At 51.8% G+C, this 27,242-nt stretch overlaps 1 pseudogene; it reads left to right on the plus strand.

The window, feature by feature from the left end:
- Positions 1–27,242, plus strand: part of LOC135556925 (myelin regulatory factor-like) — a 133,092-nt pseudogene that overhangs the window by 49,379 nt on the left and 56,471 nt on the right.

A 27,242-nucleotide genomic window follows, 5' to 3' on the forward strand; every position in this document is an offset into this window, starting at 1 on the left:
GCGTCTCGTGAGAGGTGTAGGATGCGTCTCGGTGAGAGCTGTAGGATGCGTCTCGGTGAGAGCTGTAGGATGCGTCTCGGTGAGAGCTGTTGCGTCTCGGTGAGAGGTGTAGGATGCGTCTCGGTGAGAGGTGTAGGATGCGTCTCGGTGAGAGCTGTAGGATGCGTCTCGGTGAGAGGTGTAGGATGCGTCTTGGTGAGAGGTGTAGGATGCGTCTCGGTGAGAGGTGTAGGATGCGTCTCGGTGAGAGGTGTAGGATGCGTCTAGGTGAGAGGTGTAGGATGCGTCGCGGTGAGAGGTGTAGGATGCGTCTCGGTGAGAGGTGTAGGATGCGTCTCGGTGAGAGGTGTAGGATGCGTCTCGGTGAGAGCTGTAGGATGCGTCTCGGTGAGAGGTGTAGGATGCGTCGCGGTGAGAGGTGTAGGATGCGTCGCGGTGAGAGGTGTAGGATGCATCTCGGTGAGAGCTGTAGGATGCGTGGTGAGAGCTGTAGGATGCGTCTCGGTGAGAGCTGTGTAGGATGCGTCTCGGTGAGAGGTGTAGGATGCGTCTAGGTGAGAGGTGTAGGATGCGTCTAGGTGAGAGGTGTAGGATGGTCTAGGTGAGAGCTGTAGGATGCGTGGTGAGAGGTGTAGGATGCGTCTCGGTGAGAGGTGTAGGATGCGTCTCGGTGAGAGGTGTGGATGCGTCTAGGTGAGAGGTGTAGGATGCGTCTCGGTGAGAGCTGTAGGATGCGTCTAGGTGAGAGCTGTAGGATGCGTCTAGGTGAGAGGTGTAGGATGCGTCTGAGAGGTGTAGAGGTGTAGGATGCGTCGCGGTGAGAGGTGTAGGATGCGTCTCGGTGTGAGGTGTAGGATGCGTCTCGGTGAGAGGTGTAGGATGCGTCTAGGTGAGAGGTGTAGGATGCGTCTCGGTGAGAGGTGTAGGATGCGTCTCGGTGAGAGGTGTAGGATGCGTCTCGGTGAGAGGTGTAGGATGCGTCTAGGTGAGAGGTGGAGGATGCGTCTCGGTGAGAGGTGTAGGATGCGTCTCGGTGAGAGGTGTAGGATGCGTCTCGGTGAGAGGTGGAGGATGCGTCTCGGTGAGAGGTGTAGGATGGTCTCGGTGTAGGATGCGTCTCGGTGAGAGGTGTAGGATGCGTCTAGGGTGAGAGGTGTAGATGCGTCTTGGTGATGTAGGATCGTCGGTGAGAGGTGTAGGATGCGTCTGGTGAGAGGTGTAGGATGCGTCTCGGTGAGAGGTGTAGGATGCGTCTCGGTGAGAGGTGTAGGATGCGTCTAGGGTGAGAGGTGTAGGATGCGTCTCGGTGAGAGGTGTAGGATGCGTCTCGGTGAGAGGTGTAGGATGCGTCTCGGTGAGAGGTGTAGGATGCGTCTAGGTGAGAGGTGTAGGATGCGTCTCGGTGAGAGGTGGAGGATGCGTCTGGTGAGAGGTGGAGGATGCGTCTAGGTGAGAGGTGTAGGATGCGTCTTGGTGAGAGGTGTAGGATGCGTCTGGTGAGAGGTGTAGGATGCGTCTTGGTGAGAGGTGTAGGATGCGTCTATGGTGAGAGGTGTGGATGCGTCTATGAGAGTGTCGTCTAGGTGAGAGGTGTAGGATGGTCTCGGTGAGAGGTGTAGGATGCGTCTCGGTGAGAGGTGTAGATGCGTCTCGGTGAGAGGTGTAGGATGCGTCTCGGTGAGAGGTGTAGGATGCGTCTCGGTGAGAGGTGGAGGATGCGTCTAGGTGAGAGGTGTAGGATGCGTCTCGGTGAGAGGTGGAGGATGCGTCTCGGTGAGAGGTGGAGGATGCGTCTCGGTGAGAGGTGGAGGATGCGTCTCGGTAGAGGTGTAGGATGCGTGGTGAGAGGTGTAGGATGCGTGTGAGAGGTGTATGCGTCTCGGTGAGAGGTGTAGGATGCGTCTCGGTGAGAGGTGTATGCGTCTCGGTGAGAGGTGTAGGATGCGTCTCGGTGAGAGGTGTAGGATGCGTCTCGGTGAGAGGTGTAGGATGCGTCTGGTGAGAGGTGGAGGATGCGTCTCGGTGAGAGGTGTAGGATGCGTCTGGTGAGAGCGTGTAGGATGCGTCTGGTGAGAGGTGTAGGATGCGTCTGTAGGTGAGAGGTGTAGGATGCGTCTCGGTGAGAGGTGTAGGATGCGTCTCGGTGAGAGGTGTAGATGCGTCTCGGTGAGAGGTGTGCGTCTCGGTGAGGATGCGTCTAGGTGAGAGGTGTAGGATGCGTCTCGGTGAGAGGTGTAGGATGCGTCCATGGTGAGTCATGCGTCTCTGAGAGGTGTAGGATGCGTCTGTGAGAGGTAGTGAGAGCTGTAGGATGCGTCGTCTCGGTGAGAGGTGTAGGATGCGTCTCGGTGAGAGGTGTAGGATGCGTCTCTCGGTGAGGTGTAGAGGTGTGTAGGATGCGTCTCTAGGTGAGAGGTGTAGGATGCGTCTCGGTGAGAGGTGTAGGATGCGTCTCGGTGAGAGGTGTAGGATGCGTCTCGGTGAGAGGTGTAGGATGCGTCTCGGTGAGAGGTGTAGGATGCGTCTAGGGTGAGAGGTGTAGGATGGTCTCGTGAGAGGTGGAGGATGAGAGTGCGTCTAGGTGAGAGGTGTGGGATGCGTCTAGGTGAGAGGTGTAGGATGCGTCTCGGTGAGAGGTGTAGGATGCGTCTCGGTGAGAGGTGTAGGATGCGTCTCGGTGAGAGGTGTAGGATGCGTCTAGGTGAGAGGTGTAGGATGCGTCTGAGGGTGGATGCGTCTAGGTGAGAGGTAGGATGCGTCTGAGAGGTGTAGGATGCGTCTAGGTGAGAGGTGTAGGATGCGTCTAGGTGAGAGCAGGATGCGTCTAGGTGAGAGCTGTAGGATGCGTCTAGGTGAGAGCTGTAGGATGCGTCTAGGTGAGAGGTGTAGGATGCGTCTCGGTGAGAGGTGTAGGATGCGTCTCGGTGAGAGGTGTAGGATGCGTCTCGGTGAGAGGTGTAGGATGCGTCTAAGAGGTGTAGGATGCGTCTCGGTGAGAGGTGTAGGATGCGTCTCGGTGAGAGGTGTAGGATGCGTCTAGGTGAGAGGTGGAGGATGCGTCTCGGTGAGAGCTGTAGGATGCGTCTCGGTGAGAGGTGTAGGATGCGTCTCGGTGAGAGGTGGAGGATGCGTCTAGTGAGAGGTGTAGGATGCGTCTAGGTGAGAGGTGTAGGATGCGTCTAGGTGAGAGGTGTAGGATGCGTCTAGGTGAGAGGTGTAGGATGCGTCTAGGTGAGAGGTGTAGGATGCGTCTAGGTGAGAGGTGTAGGATGCGTCTAGGTGAGAGGTGTAGGATGCGTCTAGGTGAGAGCTGTAGGATGCGTCTCGGTGAGAGGTGTAGGATGCGTCTCGGTGAGAGGTGTAGGATGCGTCTCGGTGAGAGGTGTAGGATGCGTCTCGGTGAGAGCTGTAGGATGCGTCTCGGTGAGAGCTGTAGGATGCGTCTCGGTGAGAGGTGTAGGATGCGTCTCGGTGAGAGGTGTAGGATGCGTCTCGGTGAGTGTAGGATGCGTCGCGGTGAGAGGTGTAGGATGCGTCTGGTGAGAGGTGTAGGATGCGTCTAGGTGAGAGGTGGAGGATGCGTCTCGGTGAGAGCTGTAGGATGCGTCTCGGTGAGAGGTGTAGGATGCGTCTCGGTGAGAGGTGTAGGATGCGTCTCGGTGTAGGATGCGTCTAGGTGAGAGGTGTAGGATGCGTCTCGGTGAGAGGTGTAGGATGCGTCTCGGTGTGTGGATGCGTCTCGGTGAGAGCTGTAGGATGCGTCTAGGTGAGAGGTGTAGAGGTGTAGGATGCGTCTCGGTGAGAGGTGTAGGATGCGTCTAGGTGAGAGGTGTGAGGTGTAGGATGCGTCGCGGTGAGAGGTGTAGGATGCGTCTAGGTGAGAGGTGTAGGATGCGTCGCGGTGAGAGGTGTAGGATGCGTCTCGGTGAGAGTGTAGGATGCTTCGCGGTGAGAGGTGTAGGATGCGTCTAGGTGAGAGCTGTAGGGCGTCTGGTGAGAGGTGTAGGATGCGTCTCGGTGAGAGCTGTAGGATGCGTCTCGGTGAGAGGTGTAGGATGCGTCTTGGTGAGAGCTGTAGGATGCGTCTCGGTGAGAGGTGTAGGATGCGTCTCGGTGAGAGGTGTAGGATGCGTCGCGGTGAGAGGTGTAGGATGCGTCTAGGTGAGAGGTGTAGGATGCGTCTGGGTGAGGGTGTAGGATGCGTCTCGGTGAGAGGTGTAGGATGCGTCGGTGAGAGGTGTAGGATGCGTCTCGGTGAGAGGTGTAGGATGCGTCTCGGTGAGAGGTGTAGGATGCGTCTCGGTGAGAGCTGTAGGATGCGTCTCGGTGAGAGGTGTAGGATGCGTCTCGGTGAGAGGTGTAGGATGCGTCTCGGTGAGAGGTGTAGGATGCGTCTTGAGAGGTGTGGATGCGTCTCGGTGTGTAGGATGCGTCTCGGTGAGAGGTGTAGGATGCGTCTCGGTGAGAGGTGTAGGATGCGTCTCGGTGAGAGGTGCGTCTCGGTGAGAGTGCGTCTCGGTGAGAGGTGTAGGATGCGTCTAGGTGAGAGGTGTAGGATGCGTCTCGGTGAGAGGTGTAGGATGCGTCTCGGTGAGAGGTGTAGGATGCGTCTAGGTGAGAGGTGTAGGATGCGTCGCGGTGAGAGGTGTAGGATGCGTCTAGGTGAGAGCTGTAGGATGCGTCTAGGTGAGAGGTGTAGGATGCGTCTAGGTGAGAGGTGTAGGATGCGTCGCGGTGAGAGGTGTAGGATGCGTCGCGGTGAGAGCTGTAGGATGCGTCTCGGTGAGAGGTGTAGGATGCGTCTAGGTGAGAGCTGTGTAGGATGCGTCTCGGTGAGAGCTGTAGGATGCGTTGCGGTGAGAGGTGTAGGATGCGTCTCGGTGAGAGGTGTAGGATGCGTCTAGGTGAGAGGTGTAGGATGTCTCGGTGAGTGGTGTTGCGTTTCGGTGAGTGTAATGCGTCTCGGTGAGAGCTGTAGGATGCGTCTCGGTGAGAGCTGTAGGATGCGTCTCGGTGAGAGCTGTAGGATGCGTCTCGGTGAGAGGTGTAGGATGCGTCTCGGTGAGAGGTGTAGGATGCGTCTAGGTGAGAGCTGTAGGATGCGTCTCGGTGAGAGGTGTAGGATGCGTCTCGGTGAGAGGTGTAGGATGCGTCTCGGTGAGAGCTGTAGGATGCGTCTCGGTGAGAGCTGTAGGATGCGTCTAGGTGAGAGGTGTAGGATGCGTCTCGGTGTAGAGGTGTTGCGTCTCGGTGAGAGGTGTAGGATGCGTCTCGGTGAGAGCTGTAGGATGCGTCTCGGTGAGAGGTGTAGGATGCGTCTCGGTGAGAGGTGTAGGATGCGTCTCGGTGAGAGGTGTAGGATGCGTCTAGGTGAGAGGTGTAGGATGCGTCGCAGTGAGAGGTGTAGATGCGTCTCCTGAGAGGTGTAGGATGCGTCTAGGTGAGAGGTGTAGGATGCGTCTCGGTGAGAGCTGTAGGATGCGTCTCGGTGAGAGCTGTAGGATGCGTCGCGGTGAGAGGTGTAGGATGCGTCGCGGTGAGAGGTGTAGGATGCGTCTCGGTGAAGGTGTAGGATGCGTCTAGGTGAGAGGTGTAGGATGCGTCTCGGTGAGAGCTGTAGGATGTCTCGGTGAGAGCTGTAGGATGCGTCTCGGTGAGAGCTGTAGGATGCGTCTCGGTGAGAGGTGTAGGATGCGTCTCGGTGAGAGGTGTAGGATGCGTCTCGGTGAGAGGTGTAGGATGCGTCTCGGTGAGAGGTGTAGGATGCGTCTTGAGAGGTGTAGGATGCGTCTCGGTGAGAGGTGTAGGATGCGTCTCGGTGAGAGGTGTAGGATGCGTCTCGGTGAGAGGTGTAGGATGCGTCGCGGTGAGAGGTGTAGGATGCGTCTCGGTGAGAGGTGTAGGATGCGTCTAGGTGAGAGGTGTAGGATGCGTCTCGGTGTAGGATGCGTCTCGGTGAAAATAGGATCGTCTCGGTGAGAGGTGTTGCGTCTCGGTGAGAGGTGTAGGATGCGTCTCGGTGAGAGCTGTAGGATGCGTCTAGGTGAGAGGTGTAGGATGCGTCTCGGTGAGAGGTGTAGGATGCGTCTCTGAGAGGTGTAGGACGTCTAGGTGAGAGGTGTAGGATGCGTCTCGGTGAGAGGTGTTGCGTCTCGGTGAGAGGTGTAATGCGTCTCGGTGAGAGCTGTAGGATGCGTCTCGGTGAGAGGTGTAGGATGCGTCGCAGTGAGAGGTGTAGGATGCGTCTCGGTGAGAGGTGTCATGCGTCTCGGTGAGAGGTGTAGGATTCTCGGTGAGAGGTGTAGGATGCGTCTGGTGAGAGGTGTAGGATGCGTCTCGGTGAGAGGTGTAGGATGCGTCTCGGTGAGAGGTGTAGGATGCGTCTCGGTGAGAGGTGTAGGATGCGTCTAGGTGAGAGGTGTTGCGTCTCAGAGCTGTAGGATGCGTCTCGGTGAGAGGTGTAGGATGCGTCTCGGGCCTGAGAGCTGTAGGATGCGTCTCGGTGAGAGGTGTAGGATGCGTCTCGGTGAGAGGTGTAGGATGCGTCTAGGTGAGAGGTGTAGGATGCGTCTAGGGTGAGAGGTGTAGGATGCGTCTCGGTGAGAGGTGTAGGATCGTCTCGGTGAGAGGTGTAGGATGCGTCTCGGTGAGAGGTGTAGGATGCGTCTCGGTGTAGGATGCGTCTCGGTGAGAGGTGTAGGATGCGTCTCGGTGAGAGGTGTAGGATGCGTCTCGGTGAGAGGTGTAGGATGCGTCTCGGTGAGAGGTGTAGGATGCGTCATTCGGTGAGAGCTCAAAGGATGCGTCTTGGTGAGAGGTGTAGGATGCGTCTCGGTGAGAGGTGTAGGATGCGTCTAGGTGAGAGGTGTAGGATGCGTCTCGATGAGAGCTGTAGGATGCGTCTAGGTGAGAGGTGTAGGATGCGTTGCGGTGAGAGGTGTAGGATGCGTCTCGGTGAGAGGTGTAGGATGCTCTCGGTGAAGGTGTAGGATGCGTCTCGGTGAGAGGTGTTGCGTCTTGGTGAGAGGTGTAGGATGCGTCTAAGAGGTGTAGGATGCGTCGCGGTGAAGGTGTAGGATGCGTCTAGGTGAGAGCTGTAGGATGCGTCTCGGTGAGAGTGTAGGATGCGTCTGGTTGTAGGATGCGTCTCGGTGAGAGGTGTAGGATGCGTCGCGGTGAGAGGTGTAGGATGCGTCTCGGTGAGAGGTGTAGGATGCGTCTCGGTGAGAGGTGTAGGATGCGTCTAGGTGAGAGCTGTAGGATGCGTCTAGGTGAGAGTGTGTAGGATGCGTCTCGGTCAGAGGTGTAGGATGCGTCTAGGTGAGAGGTGTAGGATGCGTCGCGGTGAGAGGTGTAGGATGCGTCTAGGTGAGAGCTGTAGGATGCGTCTCGGTGAGAGGTGTAGGATGCGTCGCGGTGAGAGGTGTAGGATGCGTCTTGAGAGGTCAATGCGTCGCGGTGAGAGGTGTAGGATGCGTCTGAGAGGTGTAGGATGCAGAAGGATGCGTCTAGGTGAGAGGTGTAGGATGCGTCGCGGTGATGTAGGATGCGTCTAGGTGAGCTGTAGGATGCGTCGCGGTGAGAGGTGTAGGATGCGTCTAGGTGAGAGCTGTAGGATGCCCAGAGGTGTGGATGCGTTTGAGAGGTGTTGCGTCGCGGTGAGAGGTGTAGGATGCGTCTCGGGTGAGAGGTGTAGGATGCGTCTCATGTAGGATGCGTCTGGTGAGAGGTGTGGGATGCGTCTCGGTGAGACCAGCGTCTGGGTGATTTGCGGTGAGAGGTGTAGGATGCGTTCGGTGAGAGGTGTAGGATGCGTCTCGGTGAGAGGTGTAGGATGCGTCTCGGTGAGAGGTGTGATGGGATGGTTGTTTGCGTCTCGGTGAGAGGTGTATCTCGGTGAGATGTATGCGTCTCGGTGAGAGGTGTAGGATGCGTCTCGGTTTGTAGGATGCGTCTCGGTGAGAGGTTGATGCGATAGGTGAGAGCTGTAGGATGCGTCTATTTGCGTCTCGGTGAGAGGTGTAGGATGCGTCTCGGTGAGAGGTTGGATGCGTCTCGGTGAGAGGTGGAGGATGCGTCTAGGTGAGAGGTGTAGGATGCGTCTCGGTGAGAGCTGTAGGATGCGTCTAGGTGAGAGGTGTAGGATGCGTCTAGGTGAGAGGTTGGATTCTCGGTGAGAGTGTACGTCTCGTGAAATGCGTAGAGGTGTAGGATGCGTCTTATTGAGAGCTGTAGAGCGTCTCGTGAGAGGTGTAGGATGCGTCTTTAGGTGTAGGATGCGTCTCGGTGAGAGCTGTAGGATGCGTCTTGGTGACTGTAGGATGCGTCTCGGTGAGAGCATAGGATGCGTCTAGGTGAGAGCTGTGAGGATGGAGGATGCGTCTCGGTGAGCCTGTAGGATGCGTCTGGTGAGAGGTGGAGGATGCGTCGCTGAGGGTGAGGATGCGTCTCGGTGAGAGCTGTAAGATGCGTCTAGGTGAGAGGTGTACAGATGCGTCTCGGTGAGAGGTGTAGGATGCGTCTCGGTGAGAGGTGTAGGATGCGTCTCGGTGAGAGCTGTAGATGCGTCTCGGTGAGAGACTGTAAGATGCGTCTAGGTGAGAGGTGTAGGATGCGTCTCGGTGAGAGGTGTTGCGTCGCGGTGAGAGGTGTAGGATGCGTCAGAGGTGTAGGATGCGTCTCGGTGAGAGGTGTAGGATGCGTCTAGGTGAGAGGTGTAGGATGCGTCTCGGTGAGAGGTGTAGGATGCGTCTAGGTGAGAGGTGTAGGATGCGTCTAGGTGAGAGGTGTAGGATGCGTCTCGGTGAGAGGTGTAGGATGCGTCTAGGTGAGAGCTGTAGGATGCGTCTCGGTGAGAGGTGTAGGATGCGTCTCGGTGAGAGCTAATGCGTCTAGGTGAGAGGTGTAGGATGCGTCTCGGTGAGAGGTGTAGGATGCGTCTAGGTGAGAGGTGTAGGATCGTCTCGGTGATGTAGGATGCGTCTCGGTGAGAGGTGTAGGATGCGTCTCGGTGAGAGGTGTAGGATGCGTCTAGGTGAGAGGTGTAGGATGCGTCTCGGTGAGAGGTGTAATGCGTCTGGTGAGAGCTGGTGGGATGCGTCTCGGTGAGAGGTGTAGGATGCGTCTCGGTGATGCGTCTCGGTGAGAGGTGTAGGATGCGTCTCGGTGAGAGCTGTAGGATGCGTCTAGGTGAGAGGTGTAGGATGCGTCTCGGTGAGAGCATGCGTCTCGGTGAGAGGTGGAGGATGCGTCTAGGTGAGAGGTGTAGGATGCGTCTAGGTGAGAGGTGTAGGATGCGTCTCGGTGAGAGGTGTAGGATGCGTCTCGGTGAGAGGATGCTCTCGGTGAGGATGCGTCTCGGTGAGAGCTGTAGGATGCGTCTAGGTGAGAGGTGTAGGATGCGTCTCGGTGAGAGCTGTGGGATGCGTCTAGGTGAGAGCTTGGGATGCGTCTCGGTGAGAGGTGTAGGATGCGTCTAGGTGAGAGGTGTAGGATGCGTCTCCTGTAGGATGTGTCTAGGTGAGAGTGTTCATGCGTCTCGGTGAGAGGTGTGGATGCGTCTAGGTGAGAGGTGTAGGATGCGTCGCGGTGAGAGGTGTAGGATGCGTCTCGGTGAGAGGTGTAGGATGCGTCTAGGTGAGAGGTGTAGGATGCGTCTCGGTGAGAGGTGTAAGATGCGTCTAGGGTGTAGATGGTGCGGTGGAGAGGTGTAGGATGCGTCTCGGTGAGAGGTGTAGGATGCGTCTAGGTGAGAGGTGTAGGATGCGTCTCGGTGAGAGGTGTAGGATGCGTCTCGGTGAGAGCTGTAGGATGCGTCTCGGTGAGAGGTGGAGGATGCGTCGCGGTGAGAGCTGTAGGATGCGTCTCGGTGAGAGGTGGAGGATGCGTCTCGGTGAGAGGTGTAGGATGCGTCTCGGTGAGAGGTGTAGGATGCGTCTAGGTGAGAGGTGTAGGATGCGTCTAGGTGAGAGGTGTAGGATGCGTCTAGGTGAGAGGTGTAGGATGCGTCTAGGTGAGAGGTGTAGATGCGTCTCGGTGGGAGGTGTAGGATGCGTCTCGGTGAGAGGTGTAGGATGCGTCTCGGTGAGAGGTGTAGGATGCGTCTCGGTGAGAGGTGTAGGATCGTCGGTGAGAGCTGTAGGATGCGGTGAGAGGTGTAGGATGCGTCTCGGTGAGAGGTGTAGGATGCGTCTAGGTGAGAGGTGTAGGATGCGTCTCGGTGAGAGGTGGGATGAGAGGTGTAGGATGCGTCTCGGTGAAGCTAGTGGGATGCGTCTCTCGGTGAGAGGTGTAGGATGCGTCTCGGTGAGAGAGTGAGAGGTGTAGGATGCGTCTAGGTGTAGGATGCGTCTCGGTGAGGGCAGGATGCGTCTCGGTGAAGGTGTAGGATGCGTCTAGGTGAGAGGTGGGACGAATCTAGGTGAGAGGTGTCTAGGATGCGTCTCGGTGAGAGGTGTAGGATGCGTCTCGGTGAGGTGTGAGAGGTGAGAGGTGTATGCGTCTCGGTGAGAGGTGTAGGATGCGTCTAGGTGAGAGGTGTAGGATGCGTCTAGGTGAGAGGTGAGATGCGTGTAGAGGTGTAGGATGCGTCTCGGTGAGAGGTGTAGGATGCGTCTCGGTGAGAGGTGTGAGGATGCGTCTCGGTGAGAGGTGGAGGATGCGTCTAGGTGAGAGGTGTAGGATGCGTCTCGGTGAGAGGTGTAGGATGCGTCTCGGTGAGAGGTGTAGGATGCGTCTCCGTGAGGTGTAGGAGCGTCTCGGTGAGGCTGTAGGATGCGTCTAGGTGAGAGGTGTAGGATGCGTCGCGGTGAGAGCTGTAGGATGCGTCTCGGTGAGAGCTGTAGGATGCGTCTAGGTGAGAGGTGTATGGTGAGAGCGTCGTCTTGGTGAGAGGTGTAGGATGCGTCTAGGTGAGAGGTGTAGGATGCGTCTCGGTGTGGAGGTGGTGAGGATGCGTCTAGGTGAGAGGTGTAGGATGCGGGTGAGAGGTGTCGCGTCGCGGTGAGAGGTGTAGGATGCGTCTAGGTGAGAGGTGAGGATGCGTCTCGGTGAGGGTGTGAGGATGCGTCGCGGTGAGAGGTGTAGGATGCGTCTAGGTGAGAGGTGCGTCGCGGTGAGAGGTGTAGGATGCGTCTCGGTGAGAGGTGTGGATGTGTCTAGGTGAGAGGTGTAGGATGCGCGTCGTCTCGGTGAGAGGTGAGATGCGTGCGGTGAGAGATGTAGGATGCGTCTAGGTGAGGGTGTAGAGGTGTAGATCGTCTCGGTGTGGATGCGTCTGGTGAGAGCTGGAGGTGTAGGATGCGTCTCGGTGAGAGGTGTAGGATGCGTCTCGGTGAGAGGTGTAGGATGCGTCTCGGTGAGAGGTGTAAGATGCGTCTTGGTGAGAGGTGTAAGATGCGTCGCGGTGAGAGGTGTAGAGGTGTAGGATGCGTCTCGGTGAGAGGTGTAGGATGCGTCTCGGTGAGAGGTGTAGGATGCGTCTCGGTGAGAGGTGTAAGATGCGTCTCGGTGAGAGGTGTAGGATGCGTCTCGGTGAGAGGTGTAGAGGTGTAGGATGCGTCTAGGTGAGAGCTGTAGGATGCGTCTAGGTGAGAGGTGTAGGATGCGTCTCGGTGAGAGGTGTAGGATGCGTCTCGGTGAGAGGTGTAAGATGCGTCGCGGTGAGAGGTGTAGGATGCGTCTAGGTGAGAGGTGTAGGATGCGTCTCGGTGAGAGGTGTAGGATGCGTCTCGGTGAGAGCTGTAGGATGCGTCTAGGTGAGAGGTGTAGGATGCGTCTCGGTGAGAGGTGTAGGATGCGTCGCGGTGAGAGGTGTAAGATGCGTCGCGGTGAGAGGTGTAGGATGCGTCTAGGTGAGAGGTGTAAGATGCGTCTCGGTGAGAGGTGTAGGATGCGTCTAGGTGAGAGGTGGAGGATGCGTCTCGGTGAGAGGTGTAAGATGCGTCGCGGTGAGAGGTGTAGGATGCGTCTAGGTGAGAGGTGTAGAGGTGTAGGATGCGTCGCGGTGAGAGGTGTAGGATGCGTCTAGGTGAGAGGTGTAGGATGCGTCTAGGTGAGAGGTGTAGGATGCGTCTCGGTGAGAGGTGTAGGATGCGTCTCGGTGGGAGGTGTAGGATGCGTCTGAGGTGAGAGGTGTAGGATGCGTCTCGGTGAGAGGTGTAGGATGCGTCTCGGTGAGAGGTGTAGGATGCGTCTCGGTGAGAGGTGTAGGATGCGTCTCGGTGAGAGGTGTAGGATGCGTCTCGGTGAGAGGTGTAGGATGCGTCTCGGTGAGAGGTGTAGGATGCGTCTCGGTGAGAGGTGTAGGATGCGTCTAGGTGAGAGGTGTAGGATGCGTCTAGGTGAGAGGTGTAGGATGCGTCTAGGTGAGAGGTGTAGGATGCGTCTAGGTGAGAGGTGTAGGATGCGTCTCGGTGAGAGCTGTAGGATGCGTCTCGGTGAGAGCTGTAGGATGCGTCGCGGTGAGAGGTGTAGGATGCGTCTCGGTGAGAGCTGTAGGATGCGTCTAGGTGAGAGGTGTAGGATGCGTCTCGGTGGGAGGTGTAGGATGCGTCTAGGTGAGAGGTGTAGGATGCGTCTAGGTGAGAGCTGTAGGATGCGTCTAGGTGAGAGGTGTAGGATGCGTCTAGGTGAGAGGTGTAGGATGCGTCTCGGTGAGAGGTGTAGGATGCGTCTAGGTGAGAGGTGTAGGATGCGTCTCGGTGAGAGGTGTAGGATGCGTCTCGGTGAGAGGTGTAGGATGCGTCTCGGTGAGAGCTGTAGGATGCGTCTCGGTGAGAGCTGTAGGATGCGTCGCGGTGAGAGGTGTAGGATGCGTCTCGGTGAGAGCTGTAGGATGCGTCTCGGTGAGAGGTGTAGGATGCGTCTCGGTGAGAGGTGTAGAGGTGTAGGATGCGTCTCGGTGAGAGGTGTAGAGGTGTAGGATGCGTCTCGGTGAGAGGTGTAGGATGCGTCTCGGTGAGAGGTGTAGGATGCGTCTCGGTGAGAGGTGTAGGATGCGTCTAGGTGAGAGGTGTAGAGGTGTAGGATGCGTCTCGGTGAGAGGTGTAGAGGTGTAGGATGCGTCTCGGTGAGAGGTGTAGGATGCGTCTCGGTGAGAGGTGTAGGATGCGTCTTGGTGAGAGGTGTAGGATGCGTCTAGGTGAGAGGTGTAGGATGCGTCTAGGTGAGAGGTGTAGGATGCGTCTAGGTGAGAGGTGTAGGATGCGTCTAGGTGAGAGGTGTAGGATGCGTCTAGGTGAGAGGTGGAGGATGCGTCTAGGTGAGAGGTGTAGGATGCGTCTAGGTGAGAGGTGTAGGATGCGTCTAGGTGAGAGGTGTAGGATGCGTCTAGGTGAGAGGTGTAGGATGCGTCTCGGTGAGAGGTGTAGGATGCGTCGCGGTGAGAGGTGTAGGATGCGTCTCGGTGAGAGGTGTAGAGGTGTAGGATGCGTCTCGGTGAGAGCTGTAGGATGCGTCTCGGTGAGAGGTGTAGGATGCGTCTCGGTGAGAGGTGTAGGATGCGTCGCGTGAGAGGTGTAGGATGCGTCTCGGTGAGAGGTGTAGGATGCGTCTAGGTGAGAGGTGTAGGATGCGTCTAGGTGAGAGGTGTAGGATGCGTCTAGGTGAGAGGTGTAGGATGCGTCTAGGTGAGAGGTGTAGGATGCGTCTAGGTGAGAGGTGTAGGATGCGTCTAGGTGAGAGGTGTAGGATGCGTCTAGGTGAGAGGTGTAGGATGCGTCTCGGTGAGAGGTGTAGGATGCGTCTCGGTGAGAGGTGTAGGATGCGTCTCGGTGAGAGGTGTAGGATGCGTCTAGGTGAGAGGTGTAGGATGCGTCTAGGTGGGAGGTGTAGGATGCGTCTCGGTGAGAGGTGTAGGATGCGTCTCGGTGAGAGCTGTAGGATGCGTCTCGGTGAGAGCTGTAGGATGCGTCTAGGTGAGAGCTGTAGGATGCGTCTAGGTGAGAGCTGTAGGATGCGTCTAGGTGAGAGCTGTAGGATGCGTCTCGGTGAGAGGTGTAGGATGCGTCTCGGTGAGAGGTGTAGGATGCGTCTAGGTGAGAGGTGTAGGATGCGTCTCGGTGAGAGGTGTAGGATGCGTCTAGGTGAGAGGTGTAGGATGCGTCTAGGTGAGAGGTGTAGGATGCGTCTAGGTGAGAGGTGTAGGATGCGTCTAGGTGAGAGGTGTAGGATGCGTCTCGGTGAGAGGTGTAGGATGCGTCTAGGTGAGAGGTGTAGGATGCGTCTAGGTGAGAGGTGTGAGGATGCGTCTAGGTGAGAGGTGTAGGATGCGTCTCGGTGAGAGGTGTAGGATGCGTCTAGGTGAGAGGTGTAGGATGCGTCTAGGTGGAGGTGTAGGATGCGTCTAGGTGAGAGGTGTAGGATGCGTCTAGGTGAGAGGTGTAGGATGCGTCTCGGTGAGAGGTGTAGGATGCGTCTCGGTGAGAGGTGTAGGATGCGTCTGGTGAGAGGTGTAGGATGCGTCTCGGTGAGAGGTGTAGGATGCGTCTCGGTGAGAGGTGTAGGATGCGTCTAGGGTGAGAGGTGTAGGATGCGTCTCGGTGAGAGGTGTAGGATGCGTCTAGGTGAGAGCTGTAGGATGCGTCTAGGTGAGAGGTGTAGGATGCGTCTAGGTGAGAGGTGGAGGATGCGTCTCGGTGAGAGGTGGAGGATGCGTCTCGGTGTAGGATGCGTCTCGGTGAGAGGTGTAGGATGCGTCTCGGTGAGAGGTGTAGGATGCGTCTCGGTGTAGGATGCGTCTCGGTGAGAGGTGTAGGATGCGTCTCGGTGAGAGGTGTAGGATGCGTCTCGGTGAGAGGTGTAGGATGCGTCTAGGTGAGAGGTGTAGGATGCGTCGCGGTGAGAGGTGTAGGATGCGTCTAGGTGAGAGCTGTAGGATGCGTCGCGGTGAGAGGTGTATGATGCGTCTAGGTGAGAGCTGTAGGATGCGTCGCGGTGAGAGGTGTAGGATGCGTCTCGGTGAGAGGTGTAGGATGCGTCTCGGTGAGAGCTGTAGGATGCGTCTCGGTGAGAGCTGTAGGATGCGTCTCGGTGAGAGGTGTAGGATGCGTCTCGGTGAGAGGTGTAGGATGCGTCTCGGTGAGAGGTGTAGGATGCGTCTAGGTGAGAGGTGTAGGATGCGTCTCGGTGAGAGGTGTAGGATGCGTCTCGGTGAGAGGTGTAGGATGCGTCTAGGTGAGAGGTGTAGGATGCGTCTCGGTGAGAGGTGTAGGATGCGTCTAGGTGAGAGCTGTAGGATGCGTCTAGGTGAGAGGTGTAGGATGCGTCTAGGTGAGAGGTGGAGGATGCGTCTCGGTGAGAGGTGGAGGATGCGTCTCGGTGTAGGATGCGTCTCGGTGAGAGGTGTAGGATGCGTCTCGGTGAGAGGTGTAGGATGCGTCTCGGTGTAGGATGCGTCTCGGTGAGAGGTGTAGGATGCGTCTCGGTGAGAGGTGTAGGATGCGTCTCGGTGAGAGGTGTAGGATGCGTCTAGGTGAGAGGTGTAGGATGCGTCGCGGTGAGAGGTGTAGGATGCGTCTAGGTGAGAGCTGTAGGATGCGTCGCGGTGAGAGGTGTAGGATGCGTCTAGGTGAGAGCTGTAGGATGCGTCGCGGTGAGAGGTGTAGGATGCGTCTCGGTGAGAGGTGTAGGATGCGTCTCGGTGAGAGCTGTAGGATGCGTCTCGGTGAGAGCTGTAGGATGCGTCTCGGTGAGAGGTGTAGGATGCGTCTCGGTGAGAGGTGTAGGATGCGTCTAGGTGAGAGGTGTAGGATGCGTCTAGGTGGGAGGTGTAGGAGTCAGGCGCAGGAGAGCAGTGATGTCTGAGAAGTGTGTTTAATAATATAGACCACCAATACAAAAATGGCACAGACAAAAATCCCCCCCCCAAAAAACTACGCTCTGGAATACTCAGAAACTCGTGCAAACGCAAGGAGGAACAAACACAGTTCCCGACACTTTACATACACGTGCGTAATAGTGAAAACAACAAACATCAAATACAATCGAGCTGCAATACACACAAATCTAATCCTGCACGAATTAAGGCAGGTAACAGGTGCCCTATATACACACAGAAATAAACGCAATTGAAACCAGGTGTGAAAAGGAACACAGGCAAAACAAGTAGAAAAGGAATAGGGATCGGTAGCGGCTAGTAAACCGGCGACGCCGAGCGAACAGGGAGAGGAGTTACCCTCGGTAGAAGTCGTGACACTGATGACATAGTGAGGAGGCGGACATCGTTACATATTGCTGACAGTTACATCATACTGACTGTTATTGTCTATGCATAGTCACTTTAATAACTCTGCCTACATGTACATATTACCTCAATCACCTCGACACCGGTGCCCCCTGCACATTGACTCTGTTGCGGTACACCCCCCCCTGTATATAATCTCACTATTGTTATTTACTGCTGCTATTTAATTATTTGTTTTTCTTATCTCTTACTTTTTGTTGATGTATTTTCTTAAAACTGCATTGTTAGTTTAATAAGGGCGTTGTAAGTTAGCATTTCACTGTAAGGTTCTACACCTGTTGTATTCAGCATTTCACTGTAAGGTCTACTACACCTGTTGTATTCAGCATTTCACTGTAAGGTTCTACACCTGTTGTATTCAGCATGTCACTGTAAGGTCTACTACACCTGTTGTATTCAGCATGTCACTGTAAGGTTCTACACCTGTTGTATTCAGCATTTCACTGTAAGGTCTACTACACCTGTTGTATTCAGCATTTCACTGTAAGGTTCTACACCTGTTGTATTCAGCATTTCACTGTAAGGTCTACTACACCTGTTGTATTCAGCATTTCACTGTGAGGTCTACTACACCTGTTGTATTCAGCATTTCACTGTAAGGTTCTACACCTCTTGTATTCGGCGCATGTGACAAATACAATTTGATTTGATTTGAAAGTTCTACATCTATCTCCATGTCATCTACAAGACCCTGCTAGGTAAAGTCCCCCCTTATCTCAGCTCGCTGGTCACCATAGCATCTCCCACCTGTAGCACGCGCTCCAGCAGGTATATCTCTCTAGTCACCCCCAAAACCAATTCTTTCTTTGGCCGCCTCTCCTTCCAGTTCTCTGCTGCCAATGACTGGAACGAACTACAAAAAGCACTGAGACTGGAAACACTTATCTCCCTCACTAGCTTTAAGCACAAACTGTCAGAGCAGCTCACAGATTTCTGCACCTGTACATAGCCCACCTATATTTTAGCCCAAACAACTACCTCTTTCCCTACTGTATTTAATTGATTTATTTTGCTCCTTTGCACCCCATTATTTTTATTTCTACTTTGCACATTCTTCCATTGCAAATCTACCATTCCAGTGTATTACTTGCTATATTGTATTTACTTTGCCACCATGGCCTTTTTTGCCTTTACCTCCCTTATCTCACCTCATTTGCTCACATCGTATATAGACTTGTTTCTACTGTATTATTGACTGTATGTTTGTTTTACTCCATGTGTAACTTTGTGTCGTTGTATGTGTCGAACTGCTTTGCTTTATCTTGGCCAGGGCGCAATTGTAAATGAGAACTTGTTCTCAACTTGTCTACCTGGTTAAATAAAGGTGAAAAAAAAAAAATATATATATATATATTATTGATTGTTAAATATTACTGACAATTACCCACACATCAGTACATATACATAAGATAAGAATGATTTAGGTCAGATAGAGGAGTGGCATTGTGCTGTGAGGTAGTGCTTTTGTTAGGAGAAAGGCTGTTCCATGTGATCCTGTATAATACTGTGCGTTGCCTTGAATTTGCTCTGGATTTGGGGACAGTGAAGAGACCCCTGGTTGCATTGTCTGGTGGGGTAAGTATGTCTGTCAGAGCTATTTGATATGTAAATGGATTATACAGACAATATTGCATTTTTAACAACTTCATATTTTCTCACAAAAACAATAATTGATACAGTCAATCTCTACTCAACTTTGAGCCAAGAGAGACTGACATGCACACTGTCATATTAGCTCCAGGTTAAGGCAGTTGTTAGCCCCAGGCTAAGGCAGTTGTTAGCCCCAGGCTAAGGCAGTTGTTAGCCCCAGGCTAAGGCAGTTGTTAGCCCCAGGCTAAGGCAGTTGTTAGCCCCAGGCTAAGGAAGTTGTTTGCCCCAGGCTAAGGCAGTTGTTTGCCCCAGGCTAAGGCAGTTGTTTGCCCCAGGCTAAGGCAGTTGTTTGCCCCAGGCTAAGGCAGTTGTTAGTCCCAGGCTAAGGCAGTTGTTTGCCCCAGGTTAAAGGCAGTTGTTAGCCCCAGGCTAAGGCAGTTGTTAGCCCCAGGCTAAGGCAGTTGTTTGCCCCAGGCTAAGGAAGTTGTTAGCCCCAGGCTAAGGAAGTTGTTAGTCCCAGGCTAAGGCAGTTGTTTGCCCCAGGCTAAGGCAGTTGTTTGTCCCAGGCTAAGGAAGTTGTTAGCCCCAGGCTAAGGAAGTTGTTAGTCCCAGGCTAAGGCAGTTGTTTGCCCCAGGCTAAGGAAGTTGTTAGTCCCAGGCTAAGGCAGTTGTTTGTCCCAGGCTAAGGAAGTTGTTTGTCCCAGGCTAAGGAAGTTGTTTGTCCCAGGCTAAGGCAGTTGTTTGTCCCAGGCTAAGGCAGTTGTTTGTCCCAGGCTAAGGAAGTTGTTTGCCCCAGGCTAAGGAAGTTGTTTGCCCCAGGCTAAGGCAGTTGTTAGCCCCAGGCTAAAGGAAGTTGTTAGTCCCAGGCTAAGGCAGTTGTTAGCCCCAGGCTAAGGAAGTTGTTTGCCCCAGGCTAAGGCAGTTGTTAGCCCCAGGCTAAGGAAGTTGTTAGCCCCAGGCTAAGGCAGTTGTTTAAGTTGTTTGCCCAGGCTAAGGCAGTTGTTTAAGTTGTTAGTCCCAGGCTAAGGCAGTTGTTAGCCCCAGGCTAAGGAAGTTGTTTGCCCCAGGCTAAGGCAGTTGTTAGCCCCAGGCTAAGGAAGTTGTTAGCCCCAGGCTAAGGCAGTTGTTAGCCCCAGGCTAAGGCAGTTGTTAGCCCCAGGCTAAGGAAGTTGTTTGTCCCAGGCTAAGGCAGTTGTTAGCCCCAGGCTAAAGGAAGTTGTTAGTCCCAGGCTAAGGCAGTTGTTAGCCCCAGGCTAAGGAAGTTGTTTGCCCCAGGCTAAGGCAGTCGTTTGCCCCAGGCTAAGGCAGTTGTTAACCTTTCCCATTGTCCTACACTCCTAGATAAAAATGCTTTCAAAGGGTTCTTCGGCTGTCCGCATAGGAGAGCCCTTTTTGGTTCCATGTAAAAAAAATTGAGTAGAACCCTCTCTGGAGAAAGTTCCAAATAGAACCCCAAAGATTCCTCCTATGGGGACAGCCCAAAAAAAACGTTTAGGTTCTAGATAGCATCTTTTTTTAAGAGTTTACCAATAACTTTTAACCCCAAGATATCCCATCTATAACTGTTTTCACACTCTATCTTGCTCTCTTCTTTGTAAGGGAGAGATGCCTAAGCACTGATCGGTGAGATTTTAAAATGTGAGTGAGTGTTTTGAGACAGAGGGGGAAGAAAGAGAGAGCGAGTGAGAAAAAGAAAATAGTTTATCCAACACTAACAGATAAATTCTTGACATTCCGAACTGAGTAGCAGCTTAATCTATCAAAGACTGGGAGAGAGGGGGAGAGTGAGAGAGAGAGAGAGAGAGAGAGAGAGAGAGAGAGAGAGAGAGAGAGAGAGAGAAGAGAGAGAGAAAGAGCAAGAGACAGAGCGAGAGAGAGAGAGAGAGAGATGTAAACATATGTTTCTCATGCCAATAAAGCCCTTTAAATTGAAATTGAATTGAGAGAGAGAGAGAGAGAGAGAGACAGACATACAGAGAGAGATAGAGAGAGATGATGAGAGATAGAGAGAGGGTGAGAGAGAGACAGAGGGATAGAGAGAGAGAGAGAGAGAGAGGGTGAGAGATAGAGAGAGAGAGAGAGAGAGAGACACAGAGAGACAGAGAGACAGAGTGAGAGGGCGAGAGAGGGATAGAGAGAGGGTGAGAGAGAGACAGACAGAGAGAGATAGAGAGAGGGTGAGAGAGAGACAGACATACAGAGAGAGATAGAGAGAGGGTGAGAGAGAGACAGACAGAGAGAGATGGTGAGGGATAGAGAGAGAGAGAGAGAGAGAGAGGGTGAGAGATAGAGAGAGAGAGGGTGAGAGAGAGAGCGAGAGAGAGAGATAGAGAGAGGGTGAGAGAGAGAGAGAGAGAGATAGAGAGAGATAGAGAGAGGGTGAGAGAGAGAGAGAGAGAGAGGGTGAGAGAGAGAGAGAGAGAGAGAGAGGGTGAGAGATAGAAAAAGAGAGAGAGATAAAGAGAGAGAGCGAGAGAGAGAGGGAGTTGCTATCTAAAATCTAAAAAGGTACTTCTCCCCACAGGAGAACCCTTTGAAGAACCCCTTTTGGTTCCAGGTAGAACCATTTTGGTTCCAGGTAGAACCATTTTGGTTCCAGGTAGAACCCTTTTGGTTCCAGGTAGAAACCCCCCCCCCCCCCGCAAAAAAAAAATGGTTACCTTTTAGTGAAAATATGGGTGTGTGTGTTAATGGGGATTATGGGGTTGGATCATGTGTTTGGGATTTAGGGAGCTTTCGCTGAGAAAGGGTGAATATGCTCCCACATCCCTGGATGGAGTGAGAGGAGGGGAGTGGGGGATGAAAGGAGGAGTGGAGGTGAGAGGGGGGGGGAAAGAATAGAGGGATTAATTATTTCACACACCAACACTGAAACCAGCACTACCTTCCAGTATACCCAGTAAACTACGCAACACCTGTACTAGCTTCCAGTATACCTAGTAAACTACGCAACACCCGTACTAGCTTCCAGTATAAAGAGTCGCTGGTGCATGATGAAGGAGGAGGAGGAAAGGAGGAGAAGGTAAAGGAGGTGAAGGATGAGGAGGAGGTGAAGGAGGTGAAAGAGGAGGAGGTGAAGGAGGAGGAGGTGAAAGAGGAGGTGAAGGAGGAGGAGGTGAAGGAGGAGGAGGAGGTGAAGGAGGTGGAGGTGAAAGAGGAGGTGAAGAAGGAGAAGGTGAAGGAGGAGAAAGTGAAGGAGGAGGAGGTGAAAGAGGAGGTGAAGGAGGAGGAGGTGAAGGAGGTGGAGGTGAAAGAGGAGGTGAAGAAGGAGGAGGTGAAGGAGGTGGAGGTGAAAGAGGAGGTGAAGAAGGTGAAGGAGGAGGAAGTGAAGGAGGAGGAGGTGAAAGAGGAGGTGAAGGAGGAGGAGGAGTTGAAGGAGGAGGAGGTGAAAGAGGAGGTGAAAGAGGAGGTGAAGGAGGTGGAGGTGAAAGAGGAGGTGAAGAAGGAGAAGGTGAAGGAGGAGAAAGTGAAGGAGGAGGAGGTGAAAGAGGAGGTGAAGGAGGAGGAGGTGAAGGAGGTGGAGGTGAAAGAGGAGGTGAAGAAGGAGGAGGTGAAGGAGGTGGAGGTGAAAGAGGAGGTGAAGAAGGTGAAGGAGGAGGAAGTGAAGGAGGAGGAGGTGAAAGAGGAGGTGAAGGAGGAGGAGGAGTTGAAGGAGGAGGAGGTGAAAGAGGAGGTGAAAGAGGAGGTGAAGGAGGTGGAGGTGAAAGAGGAGGTGAAGAAGGAGAAGGTGAAGGAGGAGAAAGTGAAGGAGGAGGAGGTGAAAGAGGAGGTGAAGGAGGAGGAAGTGAAGGAGGAGGAGGTGAAAGAGGAGGTGAAGGAGGAGGAGGTGAAGGAGGTGGAGGTGAAAGAGGAGGTGAAGAAGGTGAAGGAGGAGGAGGTGAAAGAGGAGGTGAAGGAGGAGGAGGTGAAAGAGGAGGTGAAGGAGGAGGAGGAGTTGAAGGAGGAGGAGGTGAAAGAGGAGGTGAAAGAGGAGGTGAAGGAGGAGGAGGTGAAGGAGGTGGAGGTGAAAGAGGAGGTGAAGAAGGAGAAGGTGAAGGAGGAGGAAGTGAAGGAGGAGGAGGTGAAAGAGGAGGTGAAGGAGGAGGGGGTGAAGGAGGTGGAGGTGAAAGAGAAGGTGAAGAAGGAGAAGGTGAAGGAGGAGGAAGTGAAGGAGGAGGAGGTGATAGAGGAGGTGAAGGAGGAGGAGGTGAAGGAGGAGGAGGAGTTGAAGGAGGAGGAGGTGAAAGAGGAGAAGGTGAAGGAGGAGGAAGTGAAGGAGGAGGAGGTGAAGGAGGAGGTGAAGGAGGAGGAGGAGTTGAAGGAGGAGGAGGTGAAAGAGGAGGTGAAGGAGGAGAAGGCGAAAGAGGAGGTGAAGGAGGAGGAGGAGTTGAAGAAGGAGGAGGTGAAGAAGGAGGAGGTGAAGAAGGAGGAGGAGGTGAAGAAGGAGGAGGTATTTTGGTACTAATGAAAGTAGTAATATGTAGTATATTAGGAATATTTTTTTAAATACGACAGAAAATAATTGAATTACAGCCCAAGTATGTATGGGTAATTCAATTAAAACCCAAGTATGTCTGGGTAATTAAATTACAAGCCAAGTATGCCTGTGTAATTCAATTACAACCCAAGTATGTCTGGGTAAGTAAATTACAAACCAAGTATGTCTGGGTAATTAAATTACAAGCCAAGTATGTCTGGGTAATTAAATTACAGCCCAAGTATGTCTGGGTAATTAAATTAAAACCCAAGTATGTCTGGGTAATTAAATTACAAGCCAAGTATGTCTGGGTAATTAAATTACAAACCAAGTATGCCTGTGTAATTAAATTACAACCCAAGTATGTCTGGGTAAGTAAATTACAAACCAAGTATGTCTGTGTAATTAAATTACAAACCAAGTATGTCTGGGTAATTCAATTAAAACTCAAGTATGTCTGGGTAATTAAATTACACGCCAAGTATGTCTGGGTAATTAAATTACAGCCCAAGTATGTCTGGGTAAGTAAATTACAAACCAAGTATGTCTGGGTAATTAAATTACAAGCCAAGTATGTCTGGGTAATTAAATTACAGCCCAAGTATGTCTGGGTAATTAAATTAAAACCCAAGTATGTCTGGGTAATTAAATTACAAGCCAAGTATGTCTGGGTAATTAAATTACAAACCAAGTATGCCTGTGTAATTAAATTACAACCCAAGTATGTCTGGGTAAGTAAATTACAAACCAAGTATGTCTGTGTAATTAAATTACAAACCAAGTGTGCCTGTGTAATTAAATTACAACCCAAGTATGTCTGGGTAATTAAATTACAAACCAAGTATGTCTGGGTAATTCAATTACAAACCAAGTATGTCTGGGTAATTAAATTACAAACCAAGTAGGTCTGGGTAATTAATTGCACTCACACAGTCATCTGTACCCAACCATAAAACCACCTGACTCAACTCTTGGTTTCTGCACACACACACACACACACACACACACACACACACACACACACACACACACACACACACACACACACACACACACACACACACACACACACACACACACACACACTCATGATTTTACCTCTCTCTGTAGGTCATGATATTACCTCTCTCTCTCTGTAGGTCATGATATTACCTCTCTCTCTGTAGGTCATGATATTACCTCTCTCTCTGTAGGTCATGATATTACCTCTCTCTGTTGGTCATGATATTACCTCTCTCTCTGTAGGTCATGATATTACCTCTCTCTCTGTAGGTCATGATATTACCTCTCTCTCTCTTTTTGTCATGATATTACCTCTCTCTCTCTCTGTTGGTCATGATATTACCTCTCTCTCTGTAGGTCATGATATTACCTCTCTCTCTGTAGGTCATGATATTACCTCTCTCTATGTTGGTCATGATATTACCTCTCTCTCTGTAGGTCATGATATTACCTCTCTCTCTGTAGGTGATGATATTACCTCTCTCTGTAGGTTATGATATTACCTCTCTCTCTCTCCATAGGTCATGATATTACCTCTCTCTCTCTCTCTCTCTCTGTAGGTCATGATATTTCCTCTCTCTCTGTAGGTCATGATATTACCTCTCTCTCTGTAGGTCATGATATTACCTCTCTCTCTCTGTAGGTCATGATATTACCTCTCTCTCTCTCTAGGTCATGATATTACCTCTCTCTCTCTCTATAGGTCATGATATTACCTCTCTCTCTCTCTCTCTCTCTCTCTCTCTCTCGGTCATGATATTTCCTCTCTCTCTGTAGGTCATGATATTACCTCTCTCTCTCTCTCTCTCTCTCTCTCTGTAGGTCATGATATTACCTCTCTCTCTGTAGGTCATGATATTACCTCTCTCTCTCTGTAGGTCATGATATTACCTCTCTCTCTGTAGGTCATGATATTACCTCTCTCTCTGTAGGTCATGATATTACCTCTCTCTGTTGGTCATGATATTACCTCTCTCTCTGTAGGTCATGATATTACCTCTCTCTCTGTAGGTCATGATATTACCTCTCTCTCTCTTTTTGTCATGATATTACCTCTCTCTCTCTCTGTTGGTCATGATATTACCTCTCTCTCTGTAGGTCATGATATTACCTCTCTCTCTGTAGGTCATGATATTACCTCTCTCTATGTTGGTCATGATATTACCTCTCTCTCTGTAGGTCATGATATTACCTCTCTCTCTGTAGGTGATGATATTACCTCTCTCTGTAGGTTATGATATTACCTCTCTCTCTCTCCATAGGTCATGATATTACCTCTCTCTCTCTCTCTCTCTCTCTGTAGGTCATGATATTTCCTCTCTCTCTGTAGGTCATGATATTACCTCTCTCTCTGTAGGTCATGATATTACCTCTCTCTCTCTGTAGGTCATGATATTACCTCTCTCTCTCTCTAGGTCATGATATTACCTCTCTCTCTCTCTATAGGTCATGATATTACCTCTCTCTCTCTCTCTCTCTCTCTCTCTGTAGGTCATGATATTTCCTCTCTCTCTGTAGGTCATGATATTACCTCTCTCTCTCTCTCTCTCTCTCTCTCTGTAGGTCATGATATTACCTCTCTCTCTCTAGGTCATGATATTACCTCTCTCTCTGTAGTTCATGATATTTCCTCTCTCTCTGTAGGTCATGATATTACCTCTCTCTCTCTGTAGGTCATGATATTACCCCTCTCTCTCTGTAGGTCATGATATTACCTCTCTCTCTGTAGGTCATGATATTACCTCTCTCTGTTGGTCATGATATTACCTCTCTCTCTGTAGGTCATGATATTACCTCTCTCTCTGTAGGTCATGATATTACCTCTCTCTCTCTTTTTGTCATGATATTACCTCTCTCTCTCTCTGTTGGTCATGATATTACCTCTCTCTCTGTAGGTCATGATATTACCTCTCTCTCTGTAGGTCATGATATTACCTCTCTCTCTGTTGGTCATGATATTACCTCTCTCTCTGTAGGTCATGATATTACCTCTCTCTCTGTAGGTGATGATATTACCTCTCTCTGTAGGTTATGATATTACCTCTCTCTCTCTCTATAGGTCATGATATTACCTCTCTCTCTCTCTCTCTCTCTCTGTAGGTCATGATATTTCCTCTCTGTCTGTAGGTCATGATATTACCTCTCTCTCTGTAGGTCATGATATTACCTCTCTCTCTCTCTGTAGGTCATGATATTACCTCTCTCTCTCTGTAGGTCATGATATTACCTCTCTCTCTCTCTATAGGTCATGATATTACCTCTCTCTCTCTCTCTCTCTCTCTCTGTAGGTCATGATATTACCTCTCTCTCTCTCTCTCTCTCTCTCTCTCTAGGTCATGATATTACCTCTCTCTCTGTAGTTCATGATATTTCCTCTCTCTCTGTAGGTCATGATATTACCTCTCTCTCTGTAGGTCATGATAGTACCTCTCTCTCTGTAGGTCATGATATTACCTCTCTCTCTCTGTAGGTCATAATATTACCTCTCTCTCTGTAGGTCATGATATTACCTCTCTCTCTCTGTAGGTCATGATATTACCTCTCTCTGTAGGTTATGATATTACCTCTCTCTCTCTCTCTCTATAGGTCATGATATTACCTCTCTCTCTTTCTCTCTCTCTCTCTCTATAGGTCATGATATTACCTCTCTCTCTCTCTCTCTCTGTAGGTCATGATATTACCTCTCTCTCTCTGTAGGTCATGATATTACCTCTCTCTCTCTGTAGGTCATGATATTACCTCTCTCTGTAGGTCATGATATTACCTCTCTCTCTTTCTCTCTCTCTCTCTCTATAGGTCATGATATTACCTCTCTCTCTTTCTCTCTCTCTCTCTCTATAGGTCATGATATTACCTCTCTCTCTCTCTCTGTAGGTCATGATATTACCTCTCTCTCTGTAGGTCATGATATTACCTCTCTCTCTCTGTAGGTCATGATATTACCCCTCTCTCTCTCTCTGTAGGTCATGATATTACCCCTCTCTCTCTCTGTAGGTCATGATATTACCAGCTCCTTGGAGCCAGCGAACATTGACACCAGTATCCTGGAGGACTACATCGGTAAGGAGGACGACAGCACTGACATGTGAGTGACTCAGAGCGATAGCCGGATCAAATGACGTGTTTCAGGTCGTCCCCTCCACGTGTCACTCCGCTTTTTTTCTAATGAATATGACCCTGTTCCCAGATCAGTTGTTGCTGTATTTTGTACCTTAACCATAGGAGTTGTCTTCAGCACAAACAGATCTGGGATCAGCTTATAAATACGACCCAACAACAACAACCTTTTCTTCTTTTGGCACCAAACAGAAAAAACTACCTGGACTTCAAGAATGTGTTCTTAATTAACTGACTTGCCTATTTAAATAAAGGGTCAATTAATTAAAATAAATAAATAAACAACAACAAAATCATAACATAACATTTCCAACAGAACTGATAATAATGACTGTATCTTTTGTGTCTGTGTTATTCCAGCTGTTTCTCTGAGGTCCACAGCGGTGCCCCAGGGGCTAACTCCTACTCGTTAACCCAGGCCGGAGTCTCCTCCGCTGGGAGTCTATTGTGTGGCGTGAGCTCCCCTATCTCCCTACGTCAAGGAAACCCCCAGCCCCACCAGACACCCTATCCCCCACCCCCTCCTCTGGGCCTGCTGAGACACCACAACTACCCTTGCCTGGGGCAACAGCACCACCAGCAGAGCCAGAACCAGAACCAGCAGCAGCACCACATCAAGCCTGAACACAGAGGAAACTACGCACCTGGGTGAGTTGACTGGGTCAGGGAGGAGATGTGTGAGGGACTGGGTCAGGGAGGAGATGTGTCAGGGACTGGGTCAGGGAGGAGATGTGTCAGGGACTGGGTCAGGGAGGAGATGTGTCAGGGACTGGGTCAGGGAGGAGATGTGTCAGGGACTGGGTCAGGGAGGAGATGTGTCAGGGACTGGGTCAG

The sequence above is a fragment of the Oncorhynchus masou genome, chromosome 15 (genome assembly GCF_036934945.1).
Source record: "Oncorhynchus masou masou isolate Uvic2021 chromosome 15, UVic_Omas_1.1, whole genome shotgun sequence".
Taxonomy (NCBI): domain Eukaryota; kingdom Metazoa; phylum Chordata; class Actinopteri; order Salmoniformes; family Salmonidae; genus Oncorhynchus; species Oncorhynchus masou.